Source organism: Hibiscus syriacus, unplaced genomic scaffold (assembly GCF_006381635.1).
Source record: "Hibiscus syriacus cultivar Baekdansim isolate YM2019G1 unplaced genomic scaffold, ASM638163v2 tig00110904_pilon, whole genome shotgun sequence".
In the NCBI taxonomy this organism is placed as follows: domain Eukaryota; kingdom Viridiplantae; phylum Streptophyta; class Magnoliopsida; order Malvales; family Malvaceae; genus Hibiscus; species Hibiscus syriacus.
In genome coordinates, this window is record NW_024062907.1 from 2,592,630 (window position 1) to 2,617,804 (window position 25,175).

The following is a 25,175-nucleotide window of genomic DNA, read 5'->3' on the forward strand; positions in this document are numbered from 1 at the left end:
CGACTCTTTATTGATACATCTTAATTCTTCCTAGGTGTATCACAAAACGACTAATATGTTCCTCAGAAAGAATATATTTCTTCAATTCTTCATTATCTGGAATGCAAAGTCTTTTCGATAATACAAATATCCATCACTTCTTATCTCGAAGTTTTTAGCCTCATATTTTTCTACATGAGCAATTTTAGTCAAGCGTGCTCCATCTTGTCCTTGCATCCCTTTTATCTGATTCAAAAGATTCGGCTTTACCTTAAGCTCAAAAATTAATGTGCCATCTTCCTTTATTGAAATACGTGCATCCAAATCTCGTAGAGTTGTAAAAGTCTTTTGACTAAGTACATCAGCTACCACATTAGTTTTTCCTAGATAATAATTGATCATCACATCATAATCTTTTAAAATCTCGATCCATATTCTTTGCCTCAAGTTTAGTTGTTTTTGAGTCAAAAAATACTTTAGACTCTTGTGATATGTATAAATATGGTATCGTTCACCTTATAGATAATGACGCCAAATTTTCAAAGCAAACACAACTGTTGCCAATTCTAAGTCATGAGTCGGGTAATTTCTCTCTTGATTCTTGAGTTGTTTTGAGGCATAAGCCACAAGCTTTCCATCTTGCATAAGCACACATCCTAACCCATTATGAGATGCATCACTAAAGACTACATAGTCTTTACCCGACTCAGGTTGTACAAGCATTGGGGCCTATGTTACGATTCTCTTTAACTTTTCAAAATTTTCTTCGCATTTATCCATCCAAACAAAAGGCACATATTTCTTTAACTACTTAGTTAATGACAACGCTAACATTGAGAAGTTCTTCACAAACCGTCTATAATAACCAGCAAGCCCCAAGAAACTTCGAACTTCATAAATATTCTTTAGGACTGTCGATCCACTATAGCTTGAATCTTTTTGGGATCTACTCTGATGCTTTCTGCGGAGACTACATGACCAAGAAAGAAATCTTATATAACCAAAAATTCACACATGGATAATTTGGCATACAACTTCTTCTCTCGAAGAGTCTGAAGAACAACGCGAAGATGAACATCATTCTTCTCTCTTAACTAGGAATACACCAAAATATCATTGATAAATACCACCACGAATTGATCTAAGGTTGGAATACTCTATTCATCAAGTCCATAAATGTTGCAGGAGCATTAGTCAAACCGAATGGCATTACCACAAATTCGTAATGTCCATACCGATTCAGAAAAGTTATTTTTGAAATACCATCCTCTTTTATATTAATTGGTGGTACCCCGACCTCATGTCTATCTTAGAGAACACTATTGTGTCTTTCGGTTGATCGAATAGATTATCAATCCTCGATGGAGGATACTTATTCTTTATAGTCAGTTTATTTAACTGACGATAGTCGATGCATAATCGCATAGACCTATCATTCTTTTTCACAAAAAGCATAGGTGTTCCCCAAGGAGAAACATTGGGTCTGACAAATCCCTTATCAAGTAGCTCCTGCAGTTGGGCCTTTAATTCTCTTAAATCTATTGTAGACATTTGATATGGAGCCATAGAAATAGAGTCGCTACCCAGGTAAACCTCAATCTTGAATTTCACCTCCCGGTCTGGAGTTAAACCCGGTTATTCTTCCAGAAAAAACATATGGAAACTCCCTAACCGTTGGAATATCATCTACTATAACTTCTGATACTCGAGTGTCTATCACGATAGCTAGGAAAGCTATACACCCTATTGACATCATTTTCTTTGTAGTCATGGCTGATATCACATTGCATGGTGATTTCACTTTTTCGTCAATCACTACGATTTATGAGCCTTCTGCATCCTTAAAAAATAATCGCTTCTTGCGAAAATCAACCCATCCATGATGTGGATACAACAAATTAAGGCCCAAAATGTTTTCAAACTCATCAAAAAGAAACTCCATCAAGTTTGTCAGGACAACAACACCTTGAATCTTTATCGTGCATTTTCTACATACTCGCGTTACTCTCGCACTGTTTCCCATAGGGTTTACCACTATCATCTCACTAAAAATTGGTTCTAAATGAATTCATCTAGTTCTAACCAACTTTGTAGTAATGTAAGAGTGTGTAGTACTAGGGTCAACCAAAACAAGCACCAGTTCATAAAAATGATGAAATGTACTTGTTAAGATCTATGGGTCATCCCAATCCTCATTAGTCTTAATCTTGTAAATCCTGGCTACTCCCCGAGTCTCAAATCGACCTCTGCTCCTATTAGAAGCTACCACAGATCTATCAAATTTGTTGAATTATCCCGGATTTCTTAGGACAATTTTGGGCATAGTGACCAGTTTCACCACACTGGAAACAAGCTCCATTGAGAAATCTGCATACTCCATAGTGAAATTTGCCACATGTCTGACATGGAGTTCTCTCTCCAAATTCCCTACCAGAGCTAGCAGAAAAAGACTGGGATTGTTTAGTTTTCTACGAAGTTGTAGCTGAACCATCTCTATCATTATATCTGGAACTCGAGCCCTTGCCTCTCTTAGGATGATAGGGAATTAAAGATATTCCAACTCTTTTCCCCGTCTGCATACTCTGTTCAGTTACTAGAGCTCTTCTTGAGCTCTTTCAACAGCCTTAGCTCAGTTTATAACTTCTTGTGGGCTAGCAAGTTTAAAGCCAACATCATCTCTTTCTACTTTGGCCTCAAACCCATGACGAAACATTTAAAATTACCTTAATTTAATATTGAATCTTTATAATTTTATTATATATATGATATAATATAAAATCTGTCGGAATTTCATTGATAACTCAATTGTACTTTTAACATGCTTTGTTCTAAACTAAATAATTCATGGTGCTTTTTTCAGAAAATATATATAAAAACAATAGCTACTAAAATAATACCAAATTTTTATTAATTATTAAAATGTCATTCAATTATACTATAAGCAAAATGCTTAATTACATATTTCATGATCTTCGTTAAAACGTACTAAAAGATCAACACAATTAATCTCAGTAGCCACCGAGAGAAGACGACATTTTTGTTAATTAAGGCCTTTTGTAGAGAAAAAAATAGTTTTTCTATTGATAAATGATAACATAGCCAAATTATCCTTTGTGATATTCCTTCTTGTTTATTATGCATCTTATCATGTAGACATTCTATTTCATGAAGTGCTTTTGGGTCTACTTCATATGTGTCATATTTCTTTATTATTTTCAATACGAACTAGAACCACCTGCATTAACCTCAATAACTATGCATACATGTCAACATTATTTATAGAATTCAAAGCGTATGCATCAGTTACCCAATGAAAATCGATATCATTATTTAAATTTGATAGTGTAAATATAAAACACCCCAAATTTTTAAAATTCGAATCTGACCAATCATAAACGATTTCCTTGATTTATTATCTTATTCGATATAAAATTATTATTTTGAGGTTTAAAAATTTTCAATTGGTATTCTACGAAATCTGATTTTTCAAGCATCATGTCCTGTAACCTTCATGTCCGTGTTCAAAACATAATTGAAATCCTTTTCAGTTAATAAGATATATATGCGTATGCGTATGCGTATGCGTAGGCATATATGTAGGCGTATGCGTAGGCGTATGCGTAGGCATATGCATATGCATACATACATATATACATATCAACATCAAAAATCTATATTAAAACATATTAAGAATAAAATATCGATACTACATATACATACAAGCAACAGTAAAAACACGTGTCACCAAAATATAACACAGATGGGCATATAGAAATAAACAATGGTACAAAAACATAGAAAAATCGGTCCTTCTAATGCCAAGTTTGTTATCTTACTGTCGGATAAAATCTGAAAAGTTAAAAATTAAAGAGTGAGAGAAAAAGCTCAGTGTGCTTCTTGCGGTGTATTAAAACATTCAGATAAATACTTCGATAAAAAATTTATTTATAAAATCACGTTTTAAAACATGAACACTACCCCCATCTGATTATCAAAATATGTATATTCCCCCTAAACTATACACCTACCTCTACACATGGTAAGGACCTTATATTGATAGCATAATGACATGCGGTAAGCACTTACGTTATGCACAAAGCAGAGGAGAGTGCGGTAAGATCTCACAAGTCATAGACTAGGCCTAAGATACTTCCTCCAATAATACCCCCAATGATAGTAAATATACATGTACTTGGGTGAAAACGGTGGTTTAATTCTTTAAAACATGAAACCATTCCATTTTCTAGAATCAAACACAGAAATACGGTAATCAAAGTCCATGCCAGAAATATACGGTAAATCAAATATCAGAACTCAATGCATATGGTAAAACATAAATCATGCAATCAAAATAATTAAAAGCATATGAATTCCAAAATAGTTCAGACAAATAATTCAAAACAATAACGTAACTTCATCAGGAACACACCTCTGATCTGAGAAGTATGGTACGGTAGGCTACTATAAGGTTTTCTTATCACAGTCAATGGCAGTTCCAGATCCTATGAGTCGGAAGAACTGTATCAAAATCCTAGTAAAATAAATAATAAAATTTAATTAAACAATTTATGGAAACCTATGAGCAGCTCTCGAAGAACTTGGATCGTACGGATCTACTGGACAGGGAACATCGAGCCTAGTCAGACCACAATCAAGGGAATCACGAGTACCTTCATAAAAATATTATCTTAGATCAATTTCATGATTAAATCCCAAATAAGTATGCAAAAATACTACGCATTTGTGGATTAACGGGCTTATTTCGGGCCTTCAGGTTAGAATTTAGTGAAACAAACCATAAAATCAGAATCAGGACGTCAAAAACGTCAAGAGAAAGTGATGTAAGGTGATCTACACGCTTTGGGAGAAGAGAGTAGATAGCCTTATTGTGTCCCGATCTAGGATTGACAAGTACTGATGTCCTTGAATTTATAAGTTTGGCTGTAATATAGATAAGAAAAGGAAAATGATTAATAAAAGGTAGATTAATGAAATGATAAAGATAAGAAATGAAATGAAATAAAGATGGGATAGAGATGGTTACGGAAATGATGGTCTTGATGGATGAAGTTGATGGTGTTGATGATGAAATGGAGATGGTGTTGTTGTTGTATCTCAAACATGCCAAAGATGAAATAATGCTAAGGAGCACAATCCCGGTCTTCACAAACTTGTTTGAGGGGTGGTGATAGTGTCTTCAACCCACTAGATATCAATCTAGGAATTTAGGAATCAGGATGGAAGGAATGACACCACAAGTATAGGAATTATACTTGTTTAATCGATAAAGTTCACAAAGAACTTTGAAGAGAAATAACTCACAAGAGTAATTTTTATATATGAGATAAGATGATTACAAATGATGGCAAGCCACTCTGTTTATAGGAAATGAGAGGGCTTGGCCGAATGGTTACTGATATTTCGGCTAGATACATGACATTATGAAGATACATAATGCTTCAAATTGAAAGAACATGTCTATAGGCTTGGTGTTGGTTCGGCTAACCCTTCATAAAGGGACTTGATGATTTGTCTAAGGATGGGAAGACATCTCCCTTGGCCGAATGGTGATGCTTGTTCATCTTGGCGCCATTTTCTTCTCTTTGGCCGAATAGTGATGTGCCTTCTAATGTTAGCGCCAAATCCTCTCATGTGCATAGGATGTATTGTGACCGAATATGTATGTAGCTTTGTATCATGTCCCATGGTGATATAAGCCTCCAATGATTACAATTTCTTCACCAGCGTGCTCTTAGATGAAAATGCATCTTCATGGGCAACATCATTTATGAAAGGTCACAATGTTTGGGAAAGGTAACCCTTCATGTTTGAGCTACTTATGGTGTGAATGATATGGAGGTGAGCTGGCCATAGGTGACTTGTAGCATGGTGAACGTTTGGGCAGCTCCTTGTGAAAAGGTACCTTCTGAGGTGGCAACTATTTGCGAAAAGGTACGATTTCACAAATTTTGACTTAGGACATATTTGAAGTGTTCTAACTGGTGATGATGATGGTACAGCTCCCCAGCTGAAATGAGGTCATCTTGTACCTCAAATCTTCAGCTCAATCCAACTATGAGCTCACGGCCTCTAGACGACTTTTCTCCAATTTGATCCTTATGCTCTCTTAATCGTTCCCATGTAAGTATCCTTGTTGTTTCATGCTCCATTTAGCTACAATGTAGCTCCCAAGTGTTGGCCGAATGTGCCTGCATGCATAACATAAAGAAATAACTAAGTATATATAAACTTATATAATGTATAATATAAGAATGTGAACTATAATATATTATGATAACTTATATCTCACATATTAATGGATAAGTTATCATCAAAATAACTATAGATATAATATATATAGATGAAAATAATTATATTAAAACTTCTGAAATAAGCATATATATGTGTAAAGTTAGAAAGTCTCTTCCCTTGTAAGGGTGGAATAGCCATGGTAAACATGATACTGAATTGGATCACATCATCATCCCATTCTTTTAATCGATTTGTCCTCAAATCAAAAGATCTTCTTTTCCTTGAGTTCTTCCATTTGTTAAGTACCTTTATGAAAAGGTTCATATCTTTTGAAAGAATGCCTTTGAAGTTCTTGATCTGAAAAGAAAGAAAACATTCATTAGTAAAAATGTGATCAAAATTAAAGTTAAGAAATACTTTCTAAAAAATGTGGGTTCAAAGTTCACGTCTATTGAAGACATTTGGCTTTGAACGTTGGTGCCCTTTTGTATTCAAAAAATCATGTCCCTTTGTTCTTCAATAGATAGATGCATTGATTCATGAAAAGTGATGACTCTTGGAATGGTGATATCCTCATAAGTCACACCCTTTGGATGAAGAATCATTTCCCATTGGTTTTCAATGGGCATGACTCTTGATTCTTGATGGATCAAGTCCTTTGGATGAAGAGTTACCACTCTTTGCTCTTCAATAGTCGCACCTCTTGGCTCTTGAAAAGTCATATCTTTTAGTTCACCAATTTGAAGGATTGTGTCGCTTAGATCATCCTGTAAATCAAAGGAAACTTCTGCATTGTTAAGGTAAGAAAAATCATCATCATCTTTGCGTTTTGTCAATAGACATCTTTGTGACAAGCACTTAGATGTACAAGCACTTGTTTTTTGGCTGGTTTCCTCCTCTATTAACTTTAATTTTCCTTTCCTCATGGCCTCAACACTTTGTTTCATCTTGATTTGATCAATTTGGACTTGTTTAGGCGTCAAGGGTGTTAGGATGATCTTCTTCCCTCCATGGTTGAATGAATACTGATTGGTAAAACAATAATGAATGGTCCTCCTATCATATTGCCATGGTCTTCCAAGCAGTAAATGGCTAGCATGCATAGGAACAACATCACACATAACCTCATCCTTGTACTTACCAATTGACAAAAAAACCATGACCTGTTTGTTGACATTAAGTTCTCCTCGTTTATTTAACCATTGTAATTTGTAGGGATTTGGATGTTTCAATGTTGTTAATCCCAATTTCTCCATCATAATGGTACTTACCACATTGGTACAACTTCCACCGTCTATGATCATGAAATACACCTTTTGATTCATATGGCAGCGAGTATGAAAGATGTTTTCCCGTTGTACATTGTCTTCTACCACTTGAGCACTTAGACTTCTTTTGACCACCAGGGCTTCACCTTCCACCGGAGCACCAATTTCGGCTTCTTCCTCAACTTCTGTTGGTGGTGGTGACACTTCTTCTTCTTCTTAATGGTCAGATTCAATCTCACCATTTCCAAGTAGTTGCATGGTGTTTCGTTTGGGACATTGTGTGGATACATGCCCCCTCCCAAGACATTTAAAGCAACAGGTGTCTCTTGATCGTTCAGGGATCTCTTTTCCTTGATTATCATTGCTGAGTTGGGAAGCATTTGATGATTCAGCCTTTTTCTTGATAGGATTAGGAGTAAACTTCTTCAAATTGTTAGGACTCCATCTCAAAGGCATGGTAGTGCGAGACATAGACCTTCTTCGTAGTTGCCTCTATATTTTCATAGATATTTGCACCATTTCATCAAGTTCTATGTAATGGTACAACTCTAGTGTGTTGGCAATCTCGGGATTGAGTCCGGCAAGAAATCTGGCCATGGTTGCTTCTCGATCCTCCTCAATATTAACTCTGATCATATTCACTTCCATTTCCTTATAATAATCCTCTACACTCAGTTGGCCTTGCTTTAGGTTATGCAATTTCTGAAACATGTCCCGGTGATAATGAGTAGGAATAAAACGTTTACACATGATACCTTTCATTGTTGAGATGGTTCTCTCTCAATTCCTCCTCCTGGTAATAGTAAGTTGATCCCACCAAATCAAAGCATAATCGACAAACTCCATGGCTGCCAATCTCACTTTCTTGAGTTCGGAATAGTTATGGCAACTAAAAACATGTTCCACCTTACTTTCCCATTCTAGATAGGCTTCAGGAGCAGTTTTTACTTGGAATTGAGGGATTTTGATTTTGATGTTGCTCATATTATCATCAACATTCGCACGCCTGGGTCCTTGTATTAATGTTGGTTCTTCTTCATCATAAGGATTTGGGACATCATCTTCTGGAAGAGGTTGTTGTCTCCGAGGAGTATCATTGTTCCGAGTTTTTGGTTGATCTTGTCTTTGGTCTAGTTTCTCATGGAGAACATCAAATTCTGTTCGAAACATTCTCATCATGTCTCCAATCAGAGCTTGCATTTGCAAATTGGGTTGACCTGTATTTCCTTTAGGACTTTGATACATGGTTAGTAAATAAAACCAAAAAAAAATAAACCTTACCATCACACTAACAAAGCCTCTCAAAATTCACTCCAAATAAATGATAAGATCACTCCACTCAACACTTGTGTTTACTCTTGGGAATATAATTATGGCTTTTAACAATTCCCCTTATGATCTCACTCTCTCAATAGCCTTTCTCCACTCAATTTCTCTTGCTAAGTCCTTTGAGGAACTTACTCAAGATTAGAACAAGTTAATTCTTTCCTTGTGTGCGTCGGCTGCAAATAGGTTAAGGTAAAAGAATAAAAGAAATGGAAAGGTAGAAGAAAGGATTCAAATGTATTAAAAGAAGGAAATTGGTTAAAGACAAGGAAAATGAAAGGATAGAAAAAGAAAGAGGTGACTTACAATTCAAGAAACAACACTTACTGCAACCTTTCTCAAGAAACAATAAGGTTATCTTCTCTTAGTGTAGTTTGGCCTCTTTGATGTACTTGCAACGGTAGAGCACTTTCCTTGGGTTCGCTTTCTCTTTTTGAATTTCTTTTCTTTTATTCTTTTATTCTTTTATGATTTTTCTTCTTTTTGTCTTTTTCTTTCTTTTTGCACTCCAATTTTGTTGAATGAGTTTTTTTTTCTTTTGAATTTCTTTTTGCTTTGCACGCCAATGACACTTTTGTTGTCAATCCAACTATGCTCTGATTACCGCTTGATGTTAGGTGATCTACACGCTTTAGGAGAAGAGAGTAGATAGCCTTATTGTGTCCCGATCTAGGATTGAAAAGTACTGATGTCCTTGAATTTATAAGTTTGGTTGCAACATAGATAAGAAAAGGAAAATGATTAATAAAAGAAAGATTAATGAAATGATAAAGATAAGAAATGAAATGAAATAAAGATGGGATAGAGATGGATGTGGAAATGATGGTCTTGATGGATGAATTTGATGGTGTTGATGATGAAATGGAGATGGTGATGTTGTTGCATCTCAAACACACCAAAGATGAAATAATGCTAAGGAGCACAATCCTGGTCTTCACAAACTTGTGTGATGGGTGGTGATAGTGTCTTCAACCCACTAGATATCAATCTAGGAATTTAGGAATCAAGATGGAATGAATGACGCCACAAGTATAGGAATATACTTGTTTAATCGAAATTGGGATGTGACAACTCATCCTTAAAAGAAATTTCGTCCTCAAAATTTACTTGGTCTGAACAGATGCAGAAACTGAGCCTCCATCGACTTCAATGTCTACCAAGTAGCTTCTGCGGGACTACGGTTGTTCCATTGAGCCTTCATCATCAGAATACGTATATTCCGAATAACTCTCTCATCACAGCCTAAAATTTGAACTTGTTCCTCCTCATAAGACAAGTCTGGTTTCAAGTCTACATTCTCATATGAATGTTCTGTCTCGGGTCTGGAAGGTATCATCTTAGCATATATACATGGAAAACTTCATGAATACGACTAAGTTTAGAAAGAAACTCAAGTTGATAAGCAATATATCTGACTTTTTTCAGAATACGATATGACCTAATAAATCTCAAACTCGGTTTACCCTTGTGTCCAAATCTCAACACCTTTTTCCACATTGATACCTTCAAAAAAAACTTGATGCCCAACCTCAAACTTGATATCATTTCTCCTCTGATCAGCATATGACTTATGTCTATCAAATGCCTCTTTCTGGCAATCATGGATCAATATGATAATATCCTCACTCTTCTGGTCTAACTCTAGACCCAACGTCCTTATATCATGCAACTCAGTCCAACATATAGAAGTATGACATTTACGTTCATATAAAGCCTCATACGATGATATACATATGCTAGCCTGATAGTTGTTATTTTAAGCGAACTAGGTTAACGACATGATTTCTTCTCAACTACCATGAAAAACAATCACACAACCCTGCAACATATCCTCCAGAAGCTGTATCACTCTCTCAGACTAACCATCACTATGCATATGAAAAACTGTGCTAAAGTTCACACAGGTACCCAGAGGCTCATGCAGAGCCTTCCAGAATCTAGAAGTGAATCTCATATCTTGGTAACAACTAATAGATAACAAAACACCATGAGGTTTGACGATATAAAAAATATACAACATAACCAACTCGTGCAGAGAATAATTAACTCGAATCATAATAAAGTGAGATGATTGAGTTCATCAACAATCACCTAGACAAAATCCTTTTTAGAAGGAGTAGAGGTAAACTAGTCACAAAATCCTTCGTAATCCACTTCCATTTCCATTCTGGAATCCTGATAGGCTGCAATAAACCATATGGATGTTGATGTTTTGCCTTGACTTACTGACAAGTCAGGCACCTCTCCACATAATCAGAAATTCCATTTTTCATACCAACCCAATAGTAACATTCATTGAGATTCTTATACATGTTATGTCCACTAGGGTGCATAGCATAAAGGCTACTATGGGCCTCCTGAAGAGTAGTACACCTCAACTTACTATCCTTAGGAACACAATAATGGTCGTAGAAACATAGAATACCATCATGATCAAAAGTATATTCTAAAATCGATCCCTCATCAACTTGCTCGGTAGTGGAAAACAAAGAGCTATCTAGGAGCTGCTTAGCCTTAATCTCCTCGGCTAAGTTCAACTTAACCTGTAACTCTACCAACTGAATGTCATCATCATATAAACTCAACCTGAAAAACAAGGCTTTCAGATAAGCCGCCTTACAACTCAAGGCATCGGCCACCATATTGGGCTTGCCCAGATGATACTCAATCTCACAATAATAATCTTCAAAAGCTCTAACCAGTAATGTTGCCTCAGATTCAATTCCTTTTGAGTAAGAAGATACTTCAGAATCTTATAGTCGGTATAGATGTAACATTTCTCTCCATAGAGATAATGTCTCTATATTTTTAGAGAAAAAACCACTGTAGCTAACTCCAGATAATGGGATAATTGCCTTTTTGTGATTTTAACTAACGGAAAGAATAAGCTACAACCTTCCTATCCTACATTAGAACACATCCTAGTCTAGAGTGAGAAGACTATCTATAAACTAAATTCCCATATTTAGGTTGAATCAGCACCGGGGCTTCAGTTAGAACATTCTTTAGTTTTTCAAAACAAGCTTGTTGCTCTTCATACCAAACAAACATAACATCCTTCCTCAACAACTTTGTAAGAGGAGTTGCATGATAGAGAAACCTTCCACAAAATGATGGTAGTAACCAGCTAATCCCAAAAACTTATGGATCTTTGAGACGTTCTTGGGTTACTTACAATTCAAAAAATCTCCACTTTACTCAGGTCCACTTGAATACCCTCAACAGATACGATATGCCTCAGAAAAGTCACCTCGCTAAACTAGAACTCATATATACTCAACTTGGCATACAACTTATTCTCCCTCAAAGTCTATAGAATGATATTCAAAAGCTCATAATGCTCTGCTTCAGTATGAGAATAGACCAATATGTCATCAATGAACACGACCATAAACTAATCCGTATACGGTCAAATCACCCTATTCATCATATCCATAAAGGTAGCAGGGGCATTGGTTAACCCAAATGACATAACTAGAAACTCTTAATGCTCATATCGAGTATGGAAAAAGTCATTGGGATGTTAGAATTTTTCACCTTGAGTTGGTAATAACCAGATCTCAAGTCTATGTTCGAAAAGATAGTAGAAGCTGGTCAAACAGATCATCAATATTGGGCAGGGGATATTTGTTTTTGACCATAAGCTTGTTCAACTTTCGATAATCAGTATAGAGTTTCAATACCCCATCTTTCTTCTTCACAAAGTGAATTGGAGCTCCCCACAGTGAAACACTAGGTCGAATAAAACCCCTATCCAATAGCTGTTGGAGATGGACTTTCAGTTCTTTAAGCTCATTAGAGGCCATACGGTAAGGAGTCATAGAAACTAACGTCAAACCATAATAGACTTCAATCTCAACTTCAACGTCTCTATCCGGTGGTAAACCATACAACTCTTTAGGTAAAACATTGGGAATTCCTTAAAAGTTCGGAACCCTCTGTGGGAGATCGAAAACCCCTTGATAGTCTTTTTAGCTACCAAAGCATATACAACATTTATTAGAAGCATAAGATGTTCCCCGATCATCACTATTTTTCTGTCATCAGAAGTCTTAAGAACAGTTCTCTTGGTCTCACAATCAAGATTAACTTGATGCTTTTCCAGCCAATACATGCCAAGAATTAAGTTAAACTCTTCTAAAGGTAACTCCATTAGATCAGCCAAAAAGATCTCCCCATGGATCTCTATAGGACACCCTCTATAAATTCGATCCAACGTAATGGACTGATCTACGGGACTTTGAACTATCACAAGAATCGCTATTCTTAACCGAGATATTAAGTAGGGATGGTAAAATATACTTGAACGTGACGGGTCCCGACCCGACTTGATTCTATAGGGGCAAGTGTTTTTAAAATTTCGGGGATTGGGGAGGGGATGGTTTTAAGGTGTAAAAACCAACCGATCCAATACAATATAAATTATTATTTTATCTTTATATATATATAGTATTTAAAATTATATGGATTTTTATTTTATATTATTAAAAGATATTCTTTAATTATTAAAAAATATACAAAATTATTATAAAATATATTATTTTAATAATTTTAAATATAATAAATAATTATAAATATATTATTATAAAATATATTATTTTCGGGTCGGGGCAGCAAAAATTTTTGTCCTGCCCCATTCCCATCCCTAATATTAAGACCCACATATACAAAATGTGATATATAGGAATGGGTAGAACCATCATCAAATAAAGAAAAGTTTGAAATTAAATAAATAGTAGCAATACATACAATCTCATTAGGCTCATCATGGTCTTGTTGATGTCTAGCAGTATAAACTAACCCATGTTGTTTGGTTTCAGTCCGAGCTGTACCCCTACTATGACAAGGTCAGCCTCGACTAGCAGACCCATATGTTCTCTGCTGACTACGACCCCCAATTGAAGTCTGAACTATATTTTGAATACGAGTAAGTGTCTGAACAGATGTTTGAACGGTATGAGCTAGCTCTGGACAATCCCTTAAGAAATGGTCGTTGGACCCGTATTTGAAACATGTACCCAGTTTCTTCCTGCACTATCTGAAATGATGTCTCCTACACTGCTCATAAGTAGGCAAATGTGGTAATGCAAAAGAACCACCCTGACTAGAAGCTGTAACCGTCGAAGTAGCTAGCGCTACATCCCTCAAACTCATACCACCTTTCTAAGAAGACTAGCCACTACCTCTTTCTAGGATGCACAAAAGAGTCGACAAAACTAAAAGACCTCCTGAATCAGTCTCGACCTCTATACCTCCTATGCTCCATACCCACTTGATCTATCTCTTTTGCAATCTTGGCTATCATAACCAAAGCATTAGAGTTCCTCTCCCGGTGGGTAGCAACTCAACTCCTGATCTCATATATAAGTCCATTCTTGAATCTCAATCATCGATTTAACTCGCCATTTAGAAGTCCAATAGCATAACAACTCTATCTGATGAATTCATCTCATATTCCATGATAGACATGCCACTCTACTCCAAATTCTGAAACTCTTGAGATTGTTATTGTATGTATCTCTCTCCGATGTAGTGACTTCAAAAATGCTCCTTAAAAAGATCTCAAGTTAACTGATTTGTTGGAATACACATGAAAATCGAATGCTACCATCTGAACACTTCTTTCTTAAGCAGTATTCATCATCAGTTGGAGGTCCCCAATAATGCCCTCAAATAAAAATACACCAGAAACCACCAGAGACATCGATATATCTATAGTAGACATATTAATAGGAGCTCTAACTGCCCTATGTAACATGCGAGAGATAGATCTATCAATGTCACCCTCATCCATCTTAGTATACTCATCCTCAGCGACAGAAGGGTCTCTCACAGGTGTAATTAGATCCTCTTGGGAATTAGACTGATGAAAACGCAGAGTAGGAGGGTCTTTAGATAACATCGGATCATTAGTCAAAATAGAAGACTGAGTCTCTCGTCCACAACCACGACCTGGCTACGACCTCGAGCACTCATCTGATAGATCTACAAGGCTCTACAGAAAGAATATAAATCTAAGTTAGACCAGCATTAGAAATCTTAAACCTTTTTTAAACTCGTAAAACAAGGTGATATGGTCTTTATTCAGAAAATATCTTTTGAAAATTCAGTATTTAAGACTCATTCATAGTTTTAAGTTTATAAACCAAAATCTCTGATACCACTAATTGTAACCCCCTAGACTCAGTCTGGACATCATGACTGAATCTAGTTATTACATGTTGTATTCATAATTCTTTTCCATGTTCAAAACTTAAATGAAATCCTTTTCAGTGAATAAGATAATATAATAGTAAAATATAGAAACATATATAATGCCAGGGTTTATACGGTATATATATATAAATATCAATATGAGAAGTCTATATGAAAACTTGTTCAGAACAAAATATCAATAATATATATACATATAGATAATAGTAAAAACATATGTGACCAAAATAAAACATAGACAGGCATAGGAAAATGTATAGTTGTAGAAAAATGAAGAACAATCGATCCACTATATGCCAAGTCTACCATCATACTTTCGAAAAATATATGAATATTAAAAATTAACGAGTGAACTAAAAAGCCCAGTGTGCTCCTTACGGTGTATGAAAACATTCAGATAAATACTTCAGTAAAATTTTATTTATAAAACATGATTTTAAAACATGAACAGTACCCTTATCCGAACACCAAAATATGTAGGTTCCCCCTGAACCATACACCCACCTGTATACTCGGTAAGGACCTTATATTGATAGCACAAGGATCAACGATAAGAAACTTACCCTGTGCACAATTAAGAGAAGTATGCGGTAAGGTCTTACAAGTCATAAACTAGGCCTGAGATACTACCTTTAATAATACCCCCAATGATAGTAAATTCACATGTAGTTAAGTGAAAATGACAATTTAATTCTTTAAAACATGAAAATATTCCATTTTCCATAATCAGATACAAAAATACGTTAACAAGATATCATGCCAAAAATATATGGTAAATCAGATATCAGAACTCAATGCATATAATAAAATTGATATGATGCAGACAAAATATATAAAATCATATGAATTACAATATAGTTTAGATAGATAGATCAAAACAATAATGTAACACCTTCAGGAACACACTTGTACCATTCTGAGAACTTCGGTATGGTAGCCTACTATCGGGTTTATCAGCACGATCATCAATAGTGGCATGTCCTACGAGCCAAAAGAATTGTATCAAAATCCTAGTAAAATTAATAACAAACTTCAATTAAACAATTTATGGAAAACCTATGATTAGATCTCGAAGAACTTGGACTATACAGATATGCTAGAAGGGAAGCGTCAGACCTAGTCGACTCTCGATTTTGGGAATCATGAATACATTATAAAAATATAATCTCATATCAATTCATAACCAATCGCAAATAAGTATGCAAAAATACTAAAAATACTAATCATTTTCGGATTAATATGCTTATTTTGGGGCCTCGAAGAACTTGGACTATACAGATATGCTAGAAGGGAAGCGTCAGACCTAGTCGACTCTCGATTTTGGGAATCATGAATACATTATAAAAATATAATCTCATATCAATTTCATAACCAAATCGCAAATAAGTATGCAAAAATACTAAAAATACTAATCATTTTCGGATTAATATGCTTATTTTGGGGCCTTCGGGTAAGAATTTAGCTACACAGACCGTAACATCGGACTAAGGGTGTCAAAAAATTTAGAATGGAGGGTTTCGAAAAAGTCAACGATCAATGCTGGTCGACAATTAACGATCCGTTTCATATTGACCGATTCGATTTTGTTCGGTTGGACCTATTTGATTTGGTTCGGATAGACCGATCTGGTTAGGTCGGTTTAGGTCAAAGAAAAATTGGCCGGACTACAAGTGGGTCAGGTCGGTTCAGGTCAATAGGTCGGGTTGACCCGCTTCTATAAGCTCACCAGGAGGTGGACAATCCACACGTGCAGCGTCGGCGTGTAGGACAATTTTGGTGGCAAAAAAAATAATAAAAAAATTCTAAAAATTATTTTACGGAGTTTTGAAATACTTACCAAGCTTGGTTCACAACGGTGAACGATGGAGATCTCGATATTGACTCATCAAGAAATTGTGATTAATCACACATCCACACGTTGATAGCAACGATAACAAAACCATTACCGATGGACTCAGGACGATACAACAGGTTGAAAACGGAGTTATGATTGGCGGGGAAACGTTATTTAAGTTTTCTCGGGGAAAATATACTAAAAAAAACTAGGGAAAATATACTAAAAAAAACTAAGAGAGAGAGAGAGGGGCTTTAACTTTCAAGAAATGGAAAGTTTATGGTTTTTTGAGTTTTTAAACCCAATATATTTTAAACGGAAAAATTATGTCGTATGTCCCTAAGCTTTGTCACTATCTGATTTATATCCAAATTTAATTAAAAATTCAATTTAATCCCTAAATTTAATCGATTTCAATTTAATTCTCATAATAAAATTAAGAAAATTTTAACCCCGAAATTATAGTGTGACATGCCTAATAATTCTACGAATTATTTTATATTAAGACCTAGTGGAATGATTTTGAATTTCAAATCTAGTTTTAAATGATTTATTTTTTATAAGTGCTCGGTTTAACGTAAATGGATTTACCGATATATTTAAATATATGTCTTTGCAAAGTGTTGTATATCGAGTAAATGTCTCGTAATTATTTTGGTAATATCGACCTATGAAAAATTTGTGATTCATTTTATGTATGTGTGTTTAATCGATTTTGCATATATACTATGTTTTGTATATGGAGCTGTTCAATTTTAATCAAAGGGTTTAAAATTTAAAAGCTTAGTTGAAAATAACTATTGGATATCAAAGGATTATATATATAAAAGAGAGAAAGGGGTTCTGGGTCCATAATATTTTTTCTGAACAATTTTTACTTAAGAGAGAAGAAATGAAATTTTACTTGTAATATGTATTGAACTCACAACCCAACCTAAGATAGAGAGAGGAAAAATAGATTCAGAGTTTTTTTAAATGGATAAGGAAGTAAAAGTTTACAACATAAAATGTATCCCAGCAGCTCCATTGGCATCGAGCTGTAAGACGCCATGGAGGAAGGTTGGTGTAAGGCCTATAAAGGAGTTGTAGACACCCGTTTTTGTCCGGGTCTTTTATATTTTAATTTATTATTATTATTTTCATTTTTAATATTATTATTATTATTATTATTTAAAATGTATTTACATTTTTGCAGGCTTAATGGGCAGCCCAGATTACAAACCCAAGACCTAGTCTACCCAGCCCACTTAGACAGGCCCAAATAAAAGACCCAACTCAGCTAGGGTTTTACCCTATTCTCCCTAACCGCCTTTAATACCAGCCGTTAGATCTGGAGGAAGATTAACGGCCCACAAGCAACCCAAATTATGGTTTCAACCATAAACATATCATCCAGCAGCCATCACCGCTTCACTGCCACACTCTCCAGCCGATAACTGAGCCGTCGCTGAGTTCCCGAGCCACCAAGCTGAGCCTCCCTTCCGATCGTCTTTGTCGCCGTTATCACCAACAGTGACCGAGACCACATCAGTCATGCAAATCAAAGAGAAAACCCGATTATAGAAATCAAATAAAATCCAACAAGTACACAATAAATCCCGAAGAAATCAAGACTATCAACCTACCTAGGGTACTCATTCCCTATGAACTGAGGCCATCCATCAACAATAACATCCAGCCATCACCAATCGCAGATACAAGATAAAAAGAAAAAAAGGGGAATAATATTTAGGGTTCGAGTTTTGAGAGAGAGAGAAAAAACTGAGAGATTTGGGGGAAATAAAAACCAAAAAAAGAAAGAAAATAGAGAGAAAAATACAGAGAGTGGTGAGCCCTTTTCTGGGGAAACTAACCCCAGATTCAGGATCAGGGCATTTAGGCGCTTCAGTTGGTACCCTCTTTTATCTTTTTCGGCCCACACGACGGAACTTCACCGGAGCTGAGCTACGGTTGAAGCTCAGAGAGATTTTCTCTATGTCTCTCTCTCTCTTTCTCAAGTTGAAGCAAAGTAAATGGGGTTTGAGGGTTTAATTTGAAATGATTATGGGGGTTATATGGAACCAACAAAACCGACGTTGTTTTTACTTGGGTCTTTAGCGTGTTTTCAAAGCATGGGTAAATGGTTGTTCAGGTCCCTCTTAGTTTGTATCAATTTGTTTTCGTCATTAATGAAATTTGGGATTTTATTTCATGCCTCTTTGTTTCAATATTTTCATTTCAATCACTAGTTTATATACTATGTTATGTTTGCTGATATTCTAATTTGACCCTATGATTTACGCACCTTTTTATTTTAGTCACTATTAAATGTGAATGTATTTTGGTCTAATTGTTATTTGCCCTTGCATGTTTTTATTTAATTTATTTTAGTCCCATATGTCTGTAATCCTCTATGTTTAAGTATTTAGAGTTTTGACTGTTGATTTTGCGTAGTTTTCATTTTAGTCCTTTGTATTATTCAACATTTTAAATTGAGTAATTTACGCTTTGACGTCTTATGTTTTGTTTCATTTGCATTCTGTCACTCTATTTAATCTGGTGTTTAAAGCTTAGGGGTTTATTGCTCATTAGGTCCTCACTGTTTCATTCTTTATTTGTTAAATGCTTGAAATGATTGTATTATATGTTTTGTGTTTATTTTCATTGATGTTATATATATGTATATGTGTAGGGGTATTATTAATTATTTATTTTATGTACTATTCTTTTGCATATTATATAATTGTGTTCATATTTTTATAAATAAATAATATATATTAATGTTACAATATTTGTGTACATGTATTTTAGCTCGAATTTGTATCTTGATTTATTAGCTGTTTTTTACTCACATTTTTATGTATATATGTACGTGTATATTTATGTATATATTTTAATTATTGTAATTCCCTTACATGCTTAAATATGTAATTATTTTTAGTTATTAACTTTTACTCCTTTATGTGTTATTACTCGAATGTTTTTCAAGAACAACGATTTGTAGAATGTGCGTGGAAAGCATCGCTTGATCGAAGCGGTGTAATCCGATACGACATTTAAACCAATGTGAACTTGAAATAAAACTGATTTTATATTGCTAATTAATTCTTTTTATTTTAAGTCGAACATTGCAATGCATGTCCCTAAATAACAATTTATTTTATTTCATACAAATGATGATTATCAATTTATATTTCATCCACATTTTTATAACCGAGGAAGAATATTCTTTATTAATGAGAAATAGTTGAAATAGCTTTCCCGATGGAGGATAGCAAATTTCAAGATTTCTTATTGAGTTAAAGGATTTTCTTTAAATAATTAATTCGAAGCAAATTAATTATAATTCAATAAACGGATCATCTTTCAACTTTATATTTGATTTGTAATGTCCACCATTTACGACAATGTGCAAGCGACACAGTACTAATTTTGGGGCATTGTGGGGGTGCTTACCCTTCCCCACACGTAACCGACTCATGAATCCATTTAAATGAATCTTTGGTAACGCATACCATTTTTGTCTTAAAAACGATTTTTCTTAAAATTGTTTTAAAAGACGTTTTTAGGTATTCGACCTACCTACCCCAAAGGTCGATGGTGACTCTTTTTCAATTTACTTCAAATCAATTCCAACTCACCCATTTTTCAAAATTAATATCATAATCGTTTTTTAAAATAATATTTAATTTTTTTACCTAAAAAATGGTTATGACAGCTTGGCGACTCTGCTGGGGAAATCTTTTAGAGAGTCAAGCTGTAGGTTGCCAATTTTGGGGCATTGTGGGGTGCTTACCCTTCCCCACACGTAACCGACTCCCGAATCCATTTAAATGAATCTTTGGTAACGCAGACCATTATTGTCTTAAAAACGATTTTTCTTAAAATTGTTTTTAAAGACGTTTTTAGGTATTCGACCTACCTAGCCCAAAGGTCGATCGTGACTCTTTTTCAATTTAATTCAAATCAATTCCAACTCACCCATTTTTCAAAATTAAAATCATAATTATTTTTTTAAAATAATATTTAATTATTTTAACTAAAAAAAATGGTTATGACAGGAGTAATCAGTATCTTGACAAAGGGAGAACTTGGTGAGACGATCAGCCGCTGAGTTGGCTTCGCGGTAAATGAGATTGAAATCCTCAAACCATCATGTTATGAACTATAACGTGAACATTGTACGCATATAAAAAAGTATATAAATCTATAGAAAATTTATTAGCATGACAAAATCATAACTAATTATTGACATGGCTAAAATATTAGACTATTTAAGAAAATTATATATGTATATAATATATATATAATTTTAATTTTTAAGTTTAAATATTTTTTCCTAAATTAGCAGGTTGTGACACGTGTTACTTAACGGCAAAACACGGCTTGACCTGTTTTGAGTAACATAATGAAACGTTAGACACTAAATTAGAACAAATAAACGTTAGACACTAAACTGGAATCAAATGCATACTTTGGACACCTTTTGTATATTTAAGCAAAAAAAAACTCAAAATTCACATGACAACTCCTTAATTTGTCTAATATTTAAACTTATAATGACTTAAATTGTAATTAGACCAATACATTTTCAAGCTTTTTCTTACCGTCTTCATAAAAATTCTCTAAAGAAAAACTTTAAAAAGCAAAGATGAAGAATTGCCTGGTTTCTTCTATTATTTTCTTCCACCATTTGATCGTTTCTGTAAGGTCCGATGTCCTCGGTGATTCTTGCAGCCAGGTTGCAAAGAGCGATCCCAATATAAACCTTGACTTCTGCGTTTCGAGCCTCCTAGTAGATCCCAAAGCCAAAAGCACCACCAACGTTGCCGATTTGGTCGACGTCGCGATCAACACCACTGTATTGGATGCAACGAACATTGGGTCGATCATATCGAAGCTTCTGAAGAACAAAAGCCTCGAACAGTATGTGAGGAGCTGCCTGGAAGATTGCTATGAGCTTTACTCTGATGCAGGGTCGACTTTAGAGAGTGGAGAGCAGGCTTTTGAGGGTAAAGATTATGGAACGGCTATTACAAAGATAAATGCCGCCATGGATGCAGCGAACACCTGTGAGGAGCAGTTCAAGGAGAAGGGGTGGCTTCGCCGTTAACTAAGGAGAACGGCGATTTCTTTCAGTTGACTGCAATCTCTCTTGCATTCATTAACATGGTCCAAAAATAATGATAAAAGTTAGCGTTACATCAATAATTAAGCACAATTGTGTTATAGAAAGTAAACTACACATTTTTTTTTTGAGATTTTGTTTCTCATAAGAAATGGGTTTATTTGTATCTTTTAGTTTCTTCTGTTTCATGATATGTTCCTTAGCTCTTAAGTTGAGATTCAGCCTGAAAGGAAGAATAAAGGAAAGGAAAAACTGTAGACTAAAAAGTACTCCAAAAATTTACTTCAACATCTTAGGTTCTTAACAATGGTAACGAGTTGTATTATTTTTAATCATTTAACAATAAATAATTTTATAAATGTCCTGTTTAGATTGTAGACTTTTAAAAACGATAACATTTGTTTAATTATTGAGTTCGTTTTATTCGTGAATTCAAAATTTGACAATAAAATTTGCTTGGAAATTGCAGTTAACCTCTTTGGAAGTTTACCAACTGCACTGGGATTGTTTCACTCCAGGCTTTAACTTTATATATATATATATATATTGTTTTTATTCATTTGATATTGAACACTCACATCTCTATAATCTTAATGCTCAAAATTAGGATCTCAAAAAAAATTTACCATCAATACGTTTAATTCGTGAGTAAGCTTTAATTTTTAGTTGTTGTAAATGAGATTCCTTTTTACAAAAACTAGTTCTAATATTGACTATGCCCGAGATTTAGAAGATTAATTATAAATAAATTAGAAACAATTTATTTAAATATTTTGTATTTATGAAAATAACTTTTTAATATGAATTAGAGACATACGCATTTAACGATGATTAAATTATAAAATTTTCAGAAAAAAATAGATTTTCAATTAAAAATAAAAAATATATCAAAATATATAATAATGTAAAACTTCTAGAGAACAACTCACATCAAATTTTCTTTCTACTCATCTATAATTATAATAATACATGATAACAAATAAATAAATAAATTCAACCCTCGAATGATTATATAAATTATTTTGTTTAATCCGACAGACTCAATTAATAAAGTTATCATTATATCATAGAAAGAGAATCAACTTATATTATTAACTTCAATAAATTTAACAAAAACCACTCACCACTTGCCATTTCCCCACATCACTTTCCCATGTAAACGCCCACTATGGGTTATACAGTAAGCATGTGATCGGAGCCATACGAGATACGACCATGTTTACATAAGTTATGGGTTAGAAAGCCATACGCCATACATGTGATCGGCTGTTGCAAATAGTGGAAGAGAAACCAGCCGAAGGTCCACTGTAACAATAGCGGAGGACCCATTGTCAAGGTTCCAAACAACTCTCATTCAAACGTCGTTCCATACTATGCTAATGCCTTTGCATAGTCGAGAGCAACCCGCCTAACAATCGTCTCCAGAATAACGTTAAAATCTTTATATATAGTTCGTAGGAAGCGTGCCCAAAGACCTTCTGTAAACACCCGTTTTTATCCGGGTTCTACTTTCGTTATTATTATTATTATTATTATTATTATTATTATTATTGTTATTATTATTTATTATTATTACTTACATTTTTTTGCAGGCCCAATTACATACCAACCCGATTACAAGCAAGCCCAATCATTCAGCCAACCAGTGACCCCAACAAACAAGCCCAACACCCCAAGATCCAACCCAACAGTCAACCCAACTCTGACCCGAAGCCCAAATACAAATCCAGACCCAAAAATAGAAGATCCGTCCCGGCCCGATTATAATACCCTAGGGTTTTTGAAACCCTAACCCTAGGGATTTGATACTACCATTGCCGCCGACTACTCCCCGCCGTCACTGTCATTTTGATTTTTTTCTTCCACAGTGACCACCTACAGTGACCGCAAATCATATCACATCTATAACAAAAAAAAAATCCAATTCTATCAACAAAATAGGATAATGATACCCTATTCCCTAAAATCACAGATGCAACCAATCACACAAGGAAGTAGATAAAAGCATAGAGAAAAAGCCAGGAAGAGAGAAGAGGATTCGAAGAGAAACATAGAGATAAACCAGAAAGAGCATTTGGACAAAAAAAATTCAGGAGGAAGAAACCGAAAAAAACACAAGAGGAAAAAAACCCCAAACATACCATCCGACTAGAACCCAAAAAACAAAACAAAAGAAAAAAGAATAAAATAGAGAGATATTTTACCTTAGATCGAAAAGTCGGAATCCCAATGGTCGTCGGAAGTTTCGAGTATTCGGAAGTTAAACTTCAGATCTAAGGCTTAGGGTGGGTTTTAGGCTAAAGGAAGTAAGGATGTGAGTTGAGGGTAAGGGTGAGGAGAGGAATATTTTGTGAGCTTTTGTCTTCTCCGGCCACCGTGGGCCGTCGTGAGCGCCGTCGGCGGTGGCAAGATCTCCCTCTCTCGATGAGGGAGTTGAGAGAGTTAGAAAACTCTATCTCTTCCATCTAATTTCAAACCAAACACAAATGAAGGGGATGGCCGTGTTTTGGCCTTGGTTATTATATATCTACTAAGCAAAATGATGTCGCAAATGGGGGTGTCAGTGTATTTTGAGAAAGGGTAAATAGTAGTGTAGGTCCTTTTAACTTTGTAATCTTACTTTTCAGTCATTTAATGAAGTTTTACTTTATTTGGTTTCGAGCACTTATATTTCAGTATTTATGTTTTAGTTATGTTCTTATATATTATGTTATCATTGTTCATGTTTAATTTTGGTCACGATATTTGCAAATCTTTCATTTTAGTCAATGCTTTGCATATTGTTGTATTTAGGTATAATTATTATTTACTCCTTCATGTTTCTGATTTAATGTATTTTAGTCATCAACATCATTTATGGGTTATTTTCATTTCTAGTGTTTGTACTTGTTTAAAATGTAGATTGGGGATCTGGTTTGTTCATAATTTGTTGTTAGGTCCTCCAAGTTTCTGTTAGTGTCATTTTGGTCCCTTAAATTACCGAATATGCTTAATTTTGTTGTTTGTAATTTGATCTGTAATATTTTATTTTGTTATAGTCCTTCATATGTATATTTTGTATATTACGGCTCTATGTATTATTTTAAATATACGTTATTAGCTCTGTGTATTACGAATAATTTATTTTTTAGATTTCAAATTGTATTTGTTTTCAGAGTTTTTCATTAGCTATCGATATGTTATTCGAATATTTTCA

At 34.6% G+C, this 25,175-nt stretch overlaps 1 pseudogene; it reads left to right on the forward strand.

Annotated features, from left to right (window-relative positions):
- The first annotated feature begins 21,502 nt into the window (after nucleotides 1–21,502).
- LOC120146261 lies at nucleotides 21,503–22,035 on the forward strand (annotated as a pseudogene).
- Nucleotides 22,036–25,175: the final 3,140 nt, after the last annotated feature.